This window comes from Procambarus clarkii, chromosome 68 (assembly GCF_040958095.1).
Source record: "Procambarus clarkii isolate CNS0578487 chromosome 68, FALCON_Pclarkii_2.0, whole genome shotgun sequence".
NCBI lineage: Eukaryota > Metazoa > Arthropoda > Malacostraca > Decapoda > Cambaridae > Procambarus > Procambarus clarkii.
In genome coordinates, this window is record NC_091217.1 from 4,283,510 (window position 1) to 4,302,056 (window position 18,547).

Here is an 18,547-nt window from a genome sequence, read left to right on the forward strand (position 1 = left end):
TGGAAAAGAGGTGTGGAAGTCTTCCGAAAGAAAGACTGTTACTGCACGAGACTTCTATTTTTCCTGTGATCCTACATATCATATTATACAAGTTAGTCTTCATACATTAACATGCATATATTTTCCACACACACACACACACACACACACACACACACACACACACACACACACACACACACACACACACACACACCACACACACACACACAAGACGTGTGTGTCTTGTGTGTTTGGAAGACAGCGAAGGTAGTCCCGATATACAAGAAGGGGGATAGACAGGAGGCACTGAACTACAGGCCAGTGTCCCTAACTTGCATACTATGCAAGGTATTAGAGAAAATTTTGCGAAAAAAGCTAGTGGAACATCTGGAGCGAAGGAACTTTGTGACATAACGCCAACATGGTTTCAGGGATGGCAAGTCATGCCTCACAGGATTAATTGAATTCTACGATCAGGCAACAAGCATCAGACAAGAGCAAGAAGGGTGGGCAGACTATATATTTTTGGATTGACAGAAAGTCTTTGACACAGTTCCACATCTGAGACTAGTGCGAAAGCTGGAGATGCAGGCAGAAGTGAAAGGGAAGGTACTCCATTGGATAAGGGAGTACCTAAGTAACAGAAGACAGCGAGTCACTGTGAGGGCTAAGGTCTCAGACTGGCGAGACGTCACCAGTTGAATCCCGTAGGGTTCAGTCCTTGGACCCATACTGTTTCTTATATATGTAAATGATCTTCCAGATGGTATAGAATCATTCCTCTCATTGTTTGCTAATGAGGCAAAAATTATGAGGGGGGAATTAAAACGGAGGAAGATAGTATGAGGCTACAAGATGACCTAGACAGACTGAATGAATGGTCTAACAAATGGCTACTAAGGTTCAACCCGAGTAAATGTAAGGTAATGAAACTAGGCAGTGGAAACAGGAGGCCAGACACAGGATACCGAATGGGGAAGGAAGTCCTTCATGAAACAGACAGAGAGAAAGATCTGGGAGTTAATATCACACCAAACCTGTCTCCTGAATCCCACATCAAAAGAATAACATCTGCAGTGTATTAACATCAGAACTGCCTTCAGGAACCTGTGTAAAGGAATCATTCAGAACCTTGTATACCACATATTTAAGACCAATTCTGGAGTATGCGGCTCCAGCATGGAGCCCGTACCTTGTCAAGCACAAGGCGATGCTTGAAAAAGTTAATAGGTATGCCACTAGGCTAGTCCCAAAACTAAAAGGCATGAGTTATGAGGAAAGGCTGCGGGAAATGCACCTCACGACACTGGAAGACAGAAGAGTAATGGGAGACATGATCACAACCTACAAAATTCTCAGAGGAATTGACAGGGTAGATAAAAATAAACTGTTTAACATGGGTGGTACGCGAACAAGGGGACACAGGTGGAAACTGAGTACCCAAATGAGCCACAGGGACGTTAGAAAAAACTTTTCAGTGTCAGAGTAGTTAACAGATGGAATGCATTAAGCAGTGATGTGGTGGAGACTGACTCCACACACAGTTTTAAATGTAGATATGATAGAGCCCAGTAAGCTCAGGATTCTGTACACCAGTTAATTGACAGTTGAGATGCGGGACCAAAGAGCCAGAACTCAACCCCCACAGGTACAACTAGATGAGTACACACTCTCCCTACAGGTATACCAACACATATACCCACATGGGGGTCCAGTCACCAGTGGACAAATATTCACAGTAGCTATACCAAAAGGCTGGCCAACACGACTGTTCCTCCTGTCATTTAACTCTCACTATTCATACATAGAAAACATGTCGTTGGCAGTGTGTTCACCCGTGATCCGCAACGAGGGCCACAATTTGTGGCCTCTTCCTCGGAAATAGAGCGATGGATTCCGTGTGTGGTTATGTACCCGGGCAATTTAGTGTAGAAGAATGAGGGAGTGTGATTGGAATCACAGACAGACAGACAGACAGACAGACAGACAGACAGACAGACAGACAGACAGACAATCCTCGGTCGAACTGTAACATCCAGTAGAGACAACAGGAGAGAACAGCAGCAATTATAAGAAAAACAGTGATAAATAATTATACTAATAATCATAATAATAATAATAATAAAACCACAACAGCTACAAGAATACAAAGAACAGCACTAATATATATATATATATATATATATATATATATATATATATATATATATATATATATATATATATATATATATATATATATATATAAAGCAAAGCAGCATGTTGGGTGTTCTATGATGAGAACCTGTTGTCACGCCCAGACAACTCGTCAGTTTTAAATTGTAAGTAAACTTATTTGATTTATAATGCAATTCCAAATACTTTTATAAAGCTATTAGGTGTGTAGATTATCTCCAGCTCTTCCTTATGCTAACCGTATGTATCTTTACCAACACTCTAATCGCCAGAGCCTTGGCATAACAACCTTAGAAGTGTGTATATGTATGTATGTATGTATATATATATATATATATATATAAATATATATATATATATATATATATATATATATATATATATATATATATATATATATATATATATATATATATTTATAGGAGAAATATATATTTATATTTATAGGAGAAATTTATATTAGTTAAGATTAAGTTTTGACAGATTTTCTCCGAGCTCTTGCCTTTAATATTATCGTAAGGTAAATATGTTTTCCAAGGTGATGGAAGGCGGGGTGGGGGGTGGGGGAGGAAGTAACACCAAAGTTACATTAAAAACATTTCTAATGACATTCTATTAACTTTAACTCAGATCTCTTTCCACCTTTTTTTTTGTCCTAAAATATCTCAAATCATGGTCATCTTCAGACTTGTCCACGAGTCGCACTTGGTTTTAGCCTCGACCCAAAAACATTAAAAGACTCAAAAGTTCATTTATCTCCTGTGAACTCCAGCATCAGAAGCCGTCGACGGTGTCTGAGGAGTGGGGGGCCCATCCTGTGAAGGGGGTGTGGCGCGGCGAGTTGACGGAGGCGTCGACGGTGTCTGAGGAGTGGGGGGCCCATCCTGTGAAGGGGGTGTGGCGCGGCGAGTTGACGGAGGCGTCGACGGTGCCTGAGGAGTAGGGGCCCATCCTGTGAAGGGGGTGTGGCGCGGCGAGTTGACGAAGCCGTCGACGGTGCCTGAGGACTGGGGGCCCATCCTGTGAAGGGGGTGTGGCGCGGCGAGTTGACGGAGGCGTCGACGGTGCCTGAGGACTGGGGGCCCATCCTGTGAAGGGGGTGTGGCGCGGCGAGTTGACGGAGGCGTCGACGGTGCCTCTGGATTGGATTTCCTGGTTGCTGAAAGATGAGGCTGGACCTAGCTGCGACTGCCGCTCATCTGCACCTTCTGCTGCTCCTTGGACTCGCCGCCAGGGGCAAGTAACTCTGCTTTTACTAACATTAATAACATCTCTCCTTTCAGCATGTTGAAAATTCTTAATTTTTTTCTGCATTAGTCTCCTTATATACGGTTAATTTTGCATCTTTTTCTGTGGCATGAATTTCCTCTTTCTGCACGTCCTTTTCTTTTAGTACATAACGTGAATCTCTGCTGGGCAAAGACCATTTGTCAGAGCGACAACCCTAGTTTCTTGCAGGATCGGTGCTCGATTCTCGATAGTCCATTAAGTTAGACACCTTTTCTTCACTCTGTCCACTTGTCCTAGCTCCTATCCCTCATATTCCTATATGAGTCATAGCTATAGTGTATAGCCATAGTGGCTTAGCCATTGTAAGTGATGTGGCTGTTCTTAATGATCCACTGTAAATGTCGAGCCTGTTCTTAATGATCCACTGTAAATGACGAGCCTGTTCTTAATGATCCACTGTAAATGTCGAGCCTGTTCTTAATGATCCACTGTAAATGTCGAGCCTGTTCTTAATGATCCACTGTAAATGACGAGCCTGTTCTTAATGATCCACTGTAAATGTCGAGCCTGTTCTTAATGATCCACTGTAAATGTCGAGCCTGTTCTTAATGATCCACTGTAAATGTCGAGCCTGTTCTTAATGATCACCTCTAAATGACAAGGCTGACTGTTCTTAATAACCCACTGTAAATGACGAGCCTGTTCTTAATGATCCACTGTAAATGTCGAGCCTGTTCTTAATGATCCACTGTAAATGACGAGCCTGTTCTTAATGATCCACTGTAAATGTCGAGCCTGTTCTTAATGATCACCTCTAAATGACAAGGCTGACTGTTCTTAATAACCCACTGTAAATGACGAGCCTGTTCTTAATGATCCACTGTAAATGTCGAGCCTGTTCTTAATAATCCCACTGTAAATAATGAAGCTGTTCTTAATGACTCACTGTAAACAAGGATACTGACTGAACCCAAGCAAACACCCCTATTACTGTTAAAACCTGCACTGACCTGTAACTTCCCCCCAGCAGGCTGGGGCCTGCGGGTGTCTGGGGTGGTGGTACCGTCAGCTGTCGTCTCCGGCTCTGCGGTACAGCTGACCTGTAACTACGAACACAACAAGGACCGGCCCGATCCTCTCTACTCGGTCAAGTGGTACAGGGATGTGAATCAGTTCTACGAGTATATCCCCAAGAGAGACCCGCCCGTCCGAGTCTACCCGCTTCCCCATATACACGTTGATGTGAGTATACCCCACAAGGTGTATCGTATATACACACAAGGTGTATATATATACGTTACACTTTGTGTGTGTGTGTGTGTGTGTGTGTGTGGGTGGGTGTAGAGTTCATATTCATGAAGTAGCATTAATAATCCTTGTGTTCTCTCCTTATTGAGTATATGTTCTCGGCGCTACACATATACGAACTTGTTAATATGATGGCCAAACTACCCATCAGAATATGGAAAAACGACGACGTTTCGGTCCATCATGGGACACTTATCAAGTCGCGTGTGTTAATTCGGTCCAGGACGGAGCGAAACGTCGTCGTCTCCTCATCATGTGATATGTGGTTTGGTCCTCATATCTTCAGCTACATGTTATTGTGACTCATCTTCTGTAACTTGTGAACAATTAAAGTTCTTTAATGGACAGGTAAGGAGACTGGAAGAGAGATATGAGTTGGCCTTGAGATAGGATATCGATAACAAGCAATAGATTAGCCATTAAAATATGCAAAGTATGCAACATATGCAATTGTCATGATGATGTTTACACTGACGGAGGTGGCGTTATGCTGGCGTCAATGTCATACTTGTGGTGTTATACTCGAGTGTGTCAGTGTGGCCTTATACAGAGGGGTGTGGCGCGGGTGTTACAGGAGCCGGGGAGCGCCGGCCCCACCGTGAGGCTGACAGGTGTGACGCGAGCCTACATCCGGCATCTTCCGCTGTGAGGTGATGAGTGACAAGCCTTACTTTGAGACGGACGACCATGCCGTCAATATGACGGTGGTAGGTGAGTGTATCACAGGGAGACAGAGAGAGAGAGAGAGAGAGAGGGAGGGAGGGAGGGAGGGAGGGAGGGAGGGAGGGAGGGAGGGAGGGAGAGAGAGAGAGAGAGAGAGAGAGAGAGAGAGAGAGAGAGAGAGAGAGAGAGAGAGAGAGAGAGAGAGAGAGAGAGAGAGAAAGAGGGAGGAAGAGAGAGAGAGAGAGAGAGAGAGAGAGAGAGAGAGAGAGAGAGAGAGAGAGAGAGAGAGAGAGAGAGAGAGAGAGAGAGAGATTGAGAGCGAGAGAGAGAGAGAGAGAGAGAGAGAGGGAGGGAGGGAGGGAGGGAGGGAGAGAGAGAGAGAGAGAGAGAGAGAGAGAGAGAGAGAGAGAGAGAGAGAGAGAGAGAGAGAGAGAGAGAGAGGGAGGAAGAGAGAGAGAGAGAGAGAGAGAGAGAGAGAGAGAGAGAGAGAGAGAGAGAGAGAGAGAGAGAGAGAGAGAGTGAGACTTTATCAGTATCAAAACACATAACCTTAATCAATATCAAATATATCTTTATCTTGACAAATTCTTCGTTCTGAAAGGCATGATTGTGCTATCATGCCTTGACAAGAGATAAACACCTTCCCCCAATCCCTCTCCCTTCAACCATCCTCCACCCCTATCCCTTTCCCCTCCCCCTCCTATCCATACCCCTCACCCATCATCCGTCCCCCACCCCATCCCCCCTTTGTCCCACTCCACTTGTCTGACTCCTCAGCAGATGTCCCCAAATGGGGTCCAGAGATCACAGGCGTGGTGAAGAACACCCACGCCAGCCAGGGCGCGGGGGTGACCGAGGGCGTGGGCGTGGGCGGCCTGGAAGGGGCGCGGGTTAGGCCAGGAGACGTCGTAGCTGCCCGCTGCCAAGTCGACCGGTCTGACCCGCCAGCGGAGATATCCTGGAGGGTGAACTCTGATCCCCCGCCCCCACACACCCTCCTTCAGCGCTCCCACCAGACGGACCGCCGCGGTAGACTCATCCAGCTCTCGGTGAGTAGTGAGGGTGATGAGTTAGTGAGTGAGAAGAATATAGGGATTACTTGAAGGGTGGATAAAAGTCCTCCAATAGCCAGAGATTCCCTATTTATGGCCAATTAATGGTGTTTTTCTCCTTTGTCCATCTTATAGGTCCTCGTACTGCTTAGTTACGCGGACCAGGTGTATATTACATCTACATCATACATTAAATAGATGCATTACATCTATCGCTGCTGTATAAGACTTTAGGATACATTGATGCCGTTGTTGTTGATGAGGATTTAGTTATGCTGCATTTGATTGTGTTTTCATGTACCGTATGTGTACTCGCCTAGTTATACTCACCTAGCTGTCTCATCTAATTGTACTCACCTAGTTGTACTCATCTAGTTGAACTCATCTAGTTGTACTCACCTAGTTGTACTCATCTAGTTGTCTCACATAGTTGTACTCGCCTAGTTGTAGTCACCTAGTTGTACTCACCCAGTTGTACTCACCCAGTTGTACTCAGCTAGTTGTATTCGTGCAGGAGCTGGAGGCGGTGGTGGGGGAGACGTGGTTCATGCGGGGGGCCCTGACCCTTGAGTGCCGGGTTCGAGTCTCCAGCGTGTACCAGCAGGTGGCCAACGTCACTCTCATCCACGCCGACCATCCGCAGCCGGCCGGCTTTGGCTGGTTCTCTAAAGGTGAGTGACCGGCGCCGCCCTGTGCTAGTGTGTGAGTGACGCCTCCTAGTGTGTGTGTGACGCCTCCTAGTGTGTGTGTGTGAGTGACGACTCCTAGTGTGTGTGTGAGTGACGACTCCTAGTGTGTGTGAGTGACGCCTCCTAGTGTGTGACGCCTGCTGTTTAGTGAGTTACCTCTCCTGATTAGTGAGTGACGCCTCGCAGTAGGCGAGTCGTAGTATGCCCAATTGGTTACTAAAGGCCCCCCACCAGGAGGTCTGACTTCCTAATGCCACTTAAGATCTCATTTACGAGACTATATAGCACTTGGGTGTGGTCAGGATAAGGATTTGGGATGGGACGGGGGAAAGGAATGGTGCCCAACCACTTGTAGGACGATCGGGGATTGAACGCCGACCTGCATGAAGCAAGACCGTCATTCTAGCGTCCAGCCCAAGTGGTTCGGCAGAATTTGTCGAGATGTAAAGTTCTCTTCTCTGAAACTTGCCCAACCACTTGGGATGGACGGGAGAGTGACGGTCTCGCTGCATGCAGGTCGGCGTTCAATTCCCCGACCGTCTGCAACTGGTTGGGCATCATTCTTTTCCTCCCGTTCCATCCCAAATCCTTATCCTGACCCCCTTCCAAGTGCTATATTGTAATAATAGCATGGCGCTTTCTCCTGATAGCTCCCTTTATCTTCTCCGAGACTTTCTCCTCAGCATCAAGAAACAACTCATTGTACTTTGAGACACTCATTGTTATGATGAGTGGGATGGAAGGCATCTCCCATCCTCATGAAGGATGCTGTTTGTTAATCTATCCCCCTACCCCCCCTCCCATCCACGTCCCTCCCCCCCCCCCATTGCAAGACTCACGTGCACAAAAGAACAAACTCGAACAAATGCACGTGAAATGAACTCACGTGCAGATGATTACGCTCGCAAGCATCACGACCAGTCGGCTTGGAGATATGCTGGCGGCTTATCGATCACGGGAGGGTTATTAAGGTCCACCAAAATAAAGAGTACTGATCAACTAGTGAGAAGAGTTTAATCCTGAACATAGTTCAAGACTCGAGCAACTCCTTGTGTGTGTGTGTGTGTGTGTGTGTGTGTGTGTGTGTGTGTGTGTGTGTGTGTGTGTGTGTGTGTGTGTGTGTGTGTGTGTACTCCAAGAAGCAAGGTATACCTCTCTGCTGTGTCTAAAGCCTTTATCAACTTCTCAAGTTTTATTGACACACCAGCAAAGTATATACATTAGCCCCTGAACATAGTTTAGGCTTAAAGTAGACTTTCGGTGTGAGTTTACCGAGTAGTGGCGGGTATACACACCTCTTGGTGTGTATATCCCTGTTATCGGATGTTGCTTCGTTCATTTCCTTTCCTCAAATCACATCTTTCACCCTCTCCCCCCGCCTCCCTACCCACTCTAAATGCTACACCAACAGTCACGTGAGACAATTAAAGTTAATCCAGTCCCAACTGTGTCTGGGTACAAGTGACAGGATGAACAACCCAGCGGGTTTTCTTCCTATTGGGGAGTGTTGTACATTCTGCTATAGCGGTGTGTCCACTCACAAGATGAGTGGCGCTGCCCAATACTGTCACTATGGCGGTGTGTCCACTCACAGGATGAGTGGCGCTGCCCAATACTGTCACTATGGCGGTGTGTCCACTCACAGGATGAGTGGCGCTGCCCAATACTGTCACTATGGCGGTGTGTCCACTCACAAGATGAGTGGCGCTGCCCAATACTGTCACTATGGCGGTGTGTGTCCACTCACAGGATGAGTGGCGCTGCCCAACAAACTCGCCCCTCGGGGTTTAAATTTAAAAAAAAAATAAAATAAAATAAATACAAGTAATTGCCACCAGAACCAGAACACACATAACCCAAAAAATAATTCACATAATTCCATTATATAATAATAATAATAATAATAATAATATATCCTTTATATTTCGGGAAGTATAATTTTTTTTTCCATTTCACGAAACGTTGCAATTGATTAATGTGTCCATGGGGGGAGGAGGGGGAGGGGGGAGGAGGGGAGGAGAGGGGGGAGGGATGTGAATGGCAGTAGTTCGGACGAGCACACAGCTTGATGATGAGTTGCAGAGGATATAGTGGTATAGGCACTCAACACACACACCACACAACTAAAGCAATCAGCTATAGTGAAGTCTGGCCAAAGTGAGGGCCTGCATGGCGTACCATATAAAAACGGACTCAATAGAGTTGGGCAATTTAAATCTTTCATTGTCGGTACATGAGTGTGTAAAGGAAGGTAGATATATATATATAACCTACTCCCCCCCATCCCCCCTCTTCCCCTCCCATGGTCTTTTTTTTTTCCACTGCTGGTGGTCACATCATGGACCGTTCCGTCCTCGAGTCTCTATCGAGGTCGTTCTTACATTGCTTTAGAGAGAGAGAGAGAGAGAGAGAGAGAGAGAGAGAGAGAGAGAGAGAGAGAGAGAGAGAGAGAGAGAGAGAGAGAGAGAGAATATATAAATATACGTATTAACATACACAAAATAGACGTATCAACATAAGGGTGTTTATCTAGCGTGGTCCAGTTTCTTGATGCCGGCAAGTTGGACTACAGGCAAGTTTAAATTTGGCTTGAGGAGACCTCGTTGCCTACAAAACCATTGCGTAACGATGATATATCCATTAATGTTGAATTCATTGATGGTCATGAGCGAGCGAGTCGGCGACCAGGGACAAGTTGAGAGAGAACAGCCAGTATAGCTGTTCACACAACTCTCACAGATAGCGATAGGTTGAGACAACACAGCCAGCCGGTACCTGCTCACACAACACTCGCTGGTGGATAACTTTGAGACTCTCTGAGAGGCTCTATAAAACTCTGCCGATACGAGACATTAAATCATTCTTTTTTCATCCTTTTTTAGCGACACGAGCTGAGACAAATCACCCTCTAGGGGCCTCCCCCGCTCAGCCTTATAGCGCCTGAGGGAGCCGGGGGCTACGTACCGTTCCTCAGCGACAAAACAATGCCAAACACCAATTGTCTCACCGTAGAAAAGTCTGAAACTCTGAACTTAGGACACAATGAATAGCAGCCCTCTCAACCCAGCCCGTGGTATAGGTACTCCTTTAAACGGGGGGGGGGGGGAAGAAGCTTCAGCCGCTCCTCCCTCGCAAGATAAAAACTTTTACTATTACACCGTCGAAAGTTTAACTCAGCTCAAAGTTTCCCTCCAGCGCTGCTGCTGAGTATCAGACAACTGTAAACATCGCGGATCTTCTGGACTGGCTGATACGGAGGAGCTGATAAGCGGCCAGGTATTGACTCCTCTCTTACTCCGGCAAGGCCCTGAGATCCGGCCTCGGAAAGAACGTAGCATTTGTATTACTCTCAGTTGAGATAGCAGTTAACAAATGATGTTTACTTGAGAATGAGATTATATATATTTATTTTCAACATCTATGGTAATAAAGGTCGGGAGGAGATAGGGAGAAGAACGAATTTTGAAAGTAATTATGTCAATAGAAGAAGGGCAAAATGCTCTTTAACTCAAGTTTATTAAGGAAGTGTTTGAGTACACGCCAGAGAAACAACGTCTCCTTTGCTTAAGATGACTTTAACGTAGTGTGTTGGAGAATATCAGGTGTTTTGAGAGTGTGTGAGAGAGAGAGAGAGAGAGAGAGAGAGAGAGAGAGAGAGAGAGAGAGAGAGGGAGAGAGAGAGAGAGAGAGAGAGAGAGAGAGAGAGAGAGAGAGAGAGAGAGAGAGAGAGAGAGAGAGAGAGAGAGAGAGAGAGAGAGAGAGAGGGGGAGAGAGAGAGAGAGAGAGAGAGAGAGAGAGAGAGAGAGAGAGAGAGAGAGAGAGAGAGAGAGAGAGAGAGAGAGAGAGAGAAGGCAGAAACTGGAGCAGAACTATGAGAGAGTAGACTCATTTCTATTCAAGTCCTGTTGTGGTATGACTGGTCAGTACATCAAAGCCTTCAACACCTGAGAGATGTTGGCAACTTTACTGTTATGTATAAAGCCAACGTCCGCAAGGTTCCGCATCTGGCTCATCTTCGTAGACAACCAAAAGTTGGCAACCATAACATAAGGCGCTCAGCCTTCAGGAACTTCATACCAATTGTGCTGTTTTCACTCCAAGAGAAACAGAGAGAGAGAGAGAGAGTCTAATCACAATAGTTCTTTTTCTTGCCTAATTTAAAGCCTGAGTATCAGTATTTTTTGGGCTAATGTTAATTGCCACAGTAATTAACATCAGCATTAGTGCTATCACCAGTATTGGTACATGGAGGTGGGTGCTGTGTATGAAAATTTTATACTAATAGAGTTCCTCTCTTTCATACAGGTTCCTGTCAGTGGGTGTCAGTGGCGCTGACGGTAACGGTTGTGCTGCTCTCAGTGACGGTGGTGTGACGCTGTTCCTGTGACGCTCACGTGACGCTGTCACTGAATCCGTACAGCAGTCACGTCGATGTCGCTCTAGCGATGGTGTGGCGGGGGATGGTGTGACGCCGCTGATGGTGACATAAAGTGATGTGGCAATAATGATATATGGCTTTGTCATGATGATGAGGATGATAGTGAGGATTATGCCGTATAGATCTGCAAATGTTAATGTTATTGGCGCTGTGATATAGTGTCGATTGAGTGTTACTCTGTATGTGACGGCAGTGGTGAGGGCAAGAGTGCGTCACCATGGATCGGAACTGTGACGGACACCACTGATGGTGACGTTTTGTAAACTATTACACACCCCCACTGTTGTGACGGTGTGTGATGCCGTCAGGTGAAAATGACACACCTCTCCCCCCTTACGAGATGGTGACGGCACTGAGGCTGTGACGGCACTCGGGGCACTCCGGTGACGATCGCGTGACAGTGAAGACAGTGACGGGGGTGGTGACGGAGGAACATATCTTCCCAGTGATGCAATGATTTTGGCGTAACACCAAACCCCTCTTGTATGATACAGTCACCTTTTGAAACTGGCGATGAGATGTAGTCAGTCGTTTAGGGGTGTAGAGAACTATCAGATATATCTACCCCCCCCCCCCCAACACCACCCCCCATTGTGAGGTTAAGTAACAAACACACATACACACACACACACACGTACACAAACACACACATGTTGACCGCATCGCTGCTGGGGAAAACACCTGCTATATATACCCATGTTCGCGCATGAGTGCATTGGCTTGGATATCGATTTTGTTTTTAGTGAATAGTTTGTTGACGATATAGTCCCCCCCCCCCTGCAACACTCGTTAGACGAGGCCTCTAATGGCCTCATTTTCTGATGTATTTTGTTACCTGTTTTGTTTTTCTTTCGTACCAAAGCGCCAATCTCTCTCTCTCTCTCTCTCTCTCTCTCTCTCTCTCTCTCTCTCTCTCTCTCTCTCTCTCTCTCTCTCTCTCTCTCTCTCTCTCTCTCCACATCCTAACAGTTATCTCTCACTCTCCAAGGATTTTCCCCTCACACTCATATAGAGCGCCCTATAATATGCTTCTCTTTATACGAGACCCGCCCCTAATATACAGCCCTCCCTTTATATAAAGGGACCTTTATACAATGGTCGCCTCTACCAGCAGCTAAACCTTTATATGCCGTCTGCGTATCCTCGTTACATGCAAAACCTTCCCTCTCCTTATATGCATATCCACTCTCCTTTTATATTCGGCTCCTCTCTTTCCTTATATGGAGGGGGCCCTTTTCTTCCCTTTGCATGTTGTCCTCCCCCTAATATGCTAGCCCCTTTCTCGGCCGGTGGTTCCTGCCTTACTTCTCCTGTAGTGCATCATGACTGTGCCACAGAGAGAGAGAGGGAGAGAGAGACAGAGAGAGAGAGACACAGTGAGACACAGAGCTGGTGAATGTCATTACTGTGCAACAGGTAGAGGCGATCGGAGGGCCTTACCATGCACTCTTAGCCCGGTACTGTGAGCTATTAACCCTCTCTGCCCGGCACTGTGAGCTAGGAACCCCTCTCTGCCCGGCACTGTGAGTCAGGAACCCTCTCTGCCCGGTACTGTGAGCCAGGAACCCCTCTCTGCCCGGTACTGTGAGCTAGGAACCCCTCTCTGCCCGGTACTGTGAGCCAGGAACCCCTCTCTGCCCGGTACTGTGAGCCAGGAATCCCTCTCTGCCCGGTACTGTGAGCCAGGAACCCCTCTCTGCCCGATACTGTGAGCCAGGAACCCCTCTCTGCCCGGTACTGTGAGCCAGGAACCCCTCTCTGCCCGGTACTGTGAGCTAGGAACCCCTCTCTGCCCGGCACTGTGAGCCAGGAACCCTCTCTGCCCGGTACTGTGAGCCAGGAACCCCTCTCTGCCCGGTACTGTGAGCTAGGAACCCCTCTCTGCCCGGCACTGTGAGCCAGGAACCCTCTCTGCCCGGTACTGTGAGCCAGGAACCCCTCTCTGCCCGGTACTGTGAGCTAGGAACCCCTCTCTGCCCGGTACTGTGAGCCAGGAACCACTCTCTGCCCGGTACTGTGAGCCAGGAACCCCTCTCTGCCCGGTACTGTGAGCCAGGAACCCCTCTCTGCCCGGTACTGTGAGCCAGGAACCCTCTCTGCCCGGTACTGTGAACCAGGAACCCCTCTCTGCCCGGTACTGTGAGCTAGGAACCCCTCTCTGCCCGGTACTGTGAGCCAGGAACCCCTCTCTGCCCGGTACTGTGAGCTAGGAACCCTCTTCAGTGCCATTTTCTTGAGTTATAAGTGTAGATACAGCTGTATAAGAATTATTTTATCATATTGTATATTTACCAATGAAAATGGCACTAATAAGTGTATTTAATTTGTAAATAAAGAAAATATATATACATATAATATATATAATGTCATTAAACACAACAGCATTGTGACTATTGTTAATTTTCTTTTGGATATATTCCATTCTACGTTAATATCTTCTATCATCTGGAGGGAGAAGAAACACTAGATTACTTAATCTTTCCATATAATATATATATATATATATATATATATATATATATATATATATATATATATATATATATATATATATATATATATATATATATATGTAGCTATTGTTATAGCTACACATGACTTCTGAACACAGCGTTTCCTTATGGATACGTGCCGGAAGTAGGTGTAGAAATATGTCTATCTTAGGGCTCTCAATTTGGAAGTTTCGTTGGAATTTCTGAAGTTTTGAGACGAAGGAAGGTTTGAGAAATTCTAAGACATGTTGAAATTCCATGGTGGTCAAGTACTAGTGTAATGTTGTGGATGGAGCCATGATTTGCTCCGGTGAGGTGTGTGTGTGTGTGTGTGTGTGTGTGTGTGTGTGTGTGTGTGTGTGTGTGTGTGTGTGTGTGTGTGTGTGTGTGTGATAACAGCTCCACCACCCCTCCCCCAACTAATATGGGGTAGAACCCCCCTTTAAGATCCTCCTGCCTTGCTTCCAACTCAAATGATGTTCTGGGGATGCTGTTGCTGCTGCTGGTGTTAGCAGCTAGCAGGTGTTGACGAGTATTGTGGCAGATATTTAATAGGGCTGTGGCACGAGGCTGTTGTTTACAATGAAAACACATTTCAACACTTTTTTAAACTTGATGCACTGGAGATTAAAAATAAGAAATATTAGCCCACACACACGCGCGTGTGTGGGGTTGCGACACACGCAACACATACGCACAAACATGATATATGCAACATGGACTCACAAGCACAAACACTTACGCACTTACATATGAACAGGAAGAATACAAGAAACACTATAAGCTGGTTTAACCTAAGCTCAAACATAGATAACACAGACATCCTTACACACACACACACACACACACACACACACACAGCATGGAGAGCGTATCGCAACTGTACCTACAAACAGGTGTCTTCCTACACATATATTGGATGTACCATTATCAATAAAACATATCCCTACCTGTACAATACCTGTCTTATTTGAATTCCTACTTCGAAGGCAATTCGTCGCGGTGGAAGATGGAACAAAACCTTGTTGAAAAATGTTCACATTTTCCGTGTCTATATTTTGTACATTATTAACTAGGAGAGAGAGAGAGAGAGAGAGAGAGAGAGAGAGAAAGAGAGAGAAAGAGAGAGAGAGAGAGAGAGAAAGAGAGAGAAAAAGAGAGAGAGAGAGAGAGAGAGAGAGAGAGAGAGAGAGAGAGAGAGAGAGAGAGAGAGAGAGAGAGAGAGAGAGAGAGAGAGAGAGAGAGAGTCAACAACTTAACCCAAAAACTAATGAAAACATGACAAAAATACATATAATAACTACAAAAAAATACAAAAATCAATAAATATATCTAGACCACGTGAACCCTTGGGGCTTGCAGCCCACACTACTGCAAACGGGGAAGCGCAAAACGACTCCAAACAAGGTGATTCGGTCGTACAACAAAACAAAACAGAAAAAAAAGGTGAATTTCGAACGGCCTATGAGCTCGTTCGATGTGTGGTTCCCCTGTCATATATAAATGGGGGGAGGGGGTGGGACAGGCAATGCAAATGCGTTCAGCAACAGTCTGGTTGGTCACCACAAACGACAATGGCAGCATTGATGGAGAGTTGAGGGGACGGAGTTGTGCAGTTGCCAGTGCATTGCGAGAAATGGGCTCTGGTATGGCAACATGGGATGGTGGTTAGTATGGCAACAAAGGGATGGTGGTTAGTTTGGCAACAAAGGGATGGTGGTTAGTATGGCAACAAAGGAATGGTGGTTAGTATGGCAACAATGGGATGGTGGTTAGTATGGCAACAAAGGGATGGTGGTTAGTATGGCAACAAGGGGTGGTGGTTAGTATGGCAACAAGGAATGGTGGTTAGTATGGCAACAAAGGGATGGTGGTTAGTATGGCAACAAGGGGTGGTGGTTAGTATGGCAACAAAGGGGTGGTGGTTAGTATGGCAACAAAGGGGTGGTGGTTAGTATGGCAACAAAGGGATGGTGGTTAGTATGGCAACAAGGGGTGGTGGTTAGTATGGCAACAAGGGGTGGTGGTTAGTATGGCAACAAGGGGTGGTGGTTAGTATGGCAACAAGGGGTGGTGGTTAGTATGGCAACAAAGGGATGGTGGTTAGTATGGCAACAAAGGGATGGTGGTTAGTATGGCAACAAGGGGTGGTGGTTAGTATGGCAACAAGGCATGGTGGTTAGTATGGCAACAAGGCGTGGTGGTTAGTATGGCAACAAGGCATGGTGGTTAGTATGGCAACAAGGCATGGTGGTTAGTATGGCAACAAGGCATGGTGGTTAGTATGGCAACAAGGCATGGTGGTTAGTATGGCAACAAGGCATGGTGGTTAGTATGGCAACAAGGGATGATGGTTAGTATGGCAACAAGGGATAGTTAGTATGGCAACAAGATGTAACGCAGGAAATGCAAATTTAAGTCATTGGAATGTGAATCGGGAATTACTGGGAATTGGAAAATGGAAATAGGGACGGGAATGGTATGTGATGGATGGAAATTGGGAATAAGGGATAGCAATGCAGAACGTAGATATAGTGAATGGGGGATAAACATATAAATTAAATAATAATGATAATATATATATATATATATATATATATATATATATATATATATACATTAACATATATATACTATATATATACTACATTAACCTCAGTGTTGCACAACCAGGTGGCGCTGCCACCCACAGGGAAGCAGCCAAATCCCGTAAGTATAGTGAACTGGATCACCACTACAATTTTGTCCCCATTGCTTCTGAGACACTCGGCGCCTGGGGTAAAAGTGCTACCAGTTTTTTGAAGGAACTGGGTTCTAGGCTCATTGAAACAACAAGGGACCCAAGAGCTGCAAGCTTTCTTTTCCAGCGCCTCAGTGTGGCGATACAGAGGGGAAATGCGCACTGCATCCAGGGTTCCTGCCCGCCATCTGAGGAGCTGGAGGAACTCGACAACCTATGATAACCATCTTTGTAACCCGTATGTAACTCCTTTTTTGTAACACAGTTCAAATAAAGTAAATATATATGTGTACATACAAAAGAATGGGGGTGGTAGGAGAAGATAATATTAGTGTTCAGTGAGAAACCACAAGGTCTCCTCTGAATACTTTTTATTTTCTTCTCCGAGGCTATGGGTCCCCACATTGGCACCAGAGGTGGTACCCTCACAAACTTCTATATATATATATATATATATATATATATATATATATATATATATATATATATATATATATATATATATATATATATATATATTATCTGAGGAGCTGGAGAAACTCGACAACTTGTGACAAGAAGCCTTGTACCTTGCATGTAACCAATGTTGTAACCCTTTTTGAGTAATGAAGTTTTAAATAAGGTAAAATGACAAAATATAAAAACTATACGGGGCTGGTAGAAGATGACAATATGTGAGTGTATGCGGGTGCCACACAAGGCTCCCCCGGATGCTGCATATCTTCTTCTACGAGGTCGAGGGTCCCTACAGACGCAACCAGAGGTGGTACCCCCCCCCCCCTATATATATACATATAACGAAATTGAAATCGTGAATCACGGGCTAACAGCGCTCGAAAATAAAGAATAATTGTAATGGTATCTACGTTAACTGAACACATACGATCGCTTGCATTAATCCGGAGATTACCCAACCACTTGGTCTGGTTGGAAAAGCGAAGGATTTTGCTCCTTGCAGGTTGGCGTTCAACTCCAAGGAATATATAACCTGGTAGCTGGAACCGATCATTTCCCTCCGTGATATCCCAGTACCTTGTCCTCTTATCCCAGCTCCTTGTTCTCATGTCCCAGCTCCTTGTTCTCATGTCCCAGCTCCTTGTTCTCATGTCCCAGCTCCTTGTTCTCATGTCCCAGCTCCTTGTTCTCATGTCCCAGCTTTTTGTTCTCATGTCCCAGCTCCTTGTTCTCATGTCCCAGCTCCTTGTTCTCATATCCCAGTACCTTGTCCTCTTATCCCAGCTCCTTGTTCTCATGTCCCAGCTCCTTGTTCTCATGTCCCAGCTTTTTGTTCTCATGTCCCAGCTCCTTGTTCTCATGTCTCAGCTTTTTGTTCTCATGTCCCAGCTCCTTGTTCTCATGTCCCAGCTCCTTGTTCTCATGTCCCAGCTCTTTGTTCTCATGTCCCAGCTCCTTGTTCTCATGTCCCAGCTCCTTGTTCTCATGTCCCAGCTCCTTGTTCTCATAGTCCCAGCTACCTTGTTCCTCATTATCCTAGCTCCTTGTTCATCATATCCCAGCTCCTTGTCCTCATACCCCAGCTCCTTGTCCTCATATCCTAGCTCCTTGTCATCATATCCCAGCTCTTTGTCCTCATATCCCCAGCTCCTTGTCCTCATATCCCAGCTCCTTGTCCTCATATCCCAGCTCCTTGTCCTCATATCCCCAGCTCCTTGTCCTCATATCCCAGCTCCTTGTCCTCATACCCCAGCTCCTTGTCCTCATATCCCAGCTCCTTGTCCTCATATCCCAGCTCCTTGTCCTCATATCCCAGCTCCTTG

At 45.8% G+C, this 18,547-nt stretch overlaps 1 pseudogene; it reads left to right on the forward strand.

Moving 5' to 3' along the window:
- LOC123774682 (uncharacterized) overlaps positions 1-14,987 on the forward strand; it is a 41,676-nt pseudogene extending 26,689 nt beyond the window's left edge.
- The last annotated feature ends 3,560 nt before the right edge of the window (positions 14,988-18,547 follow it).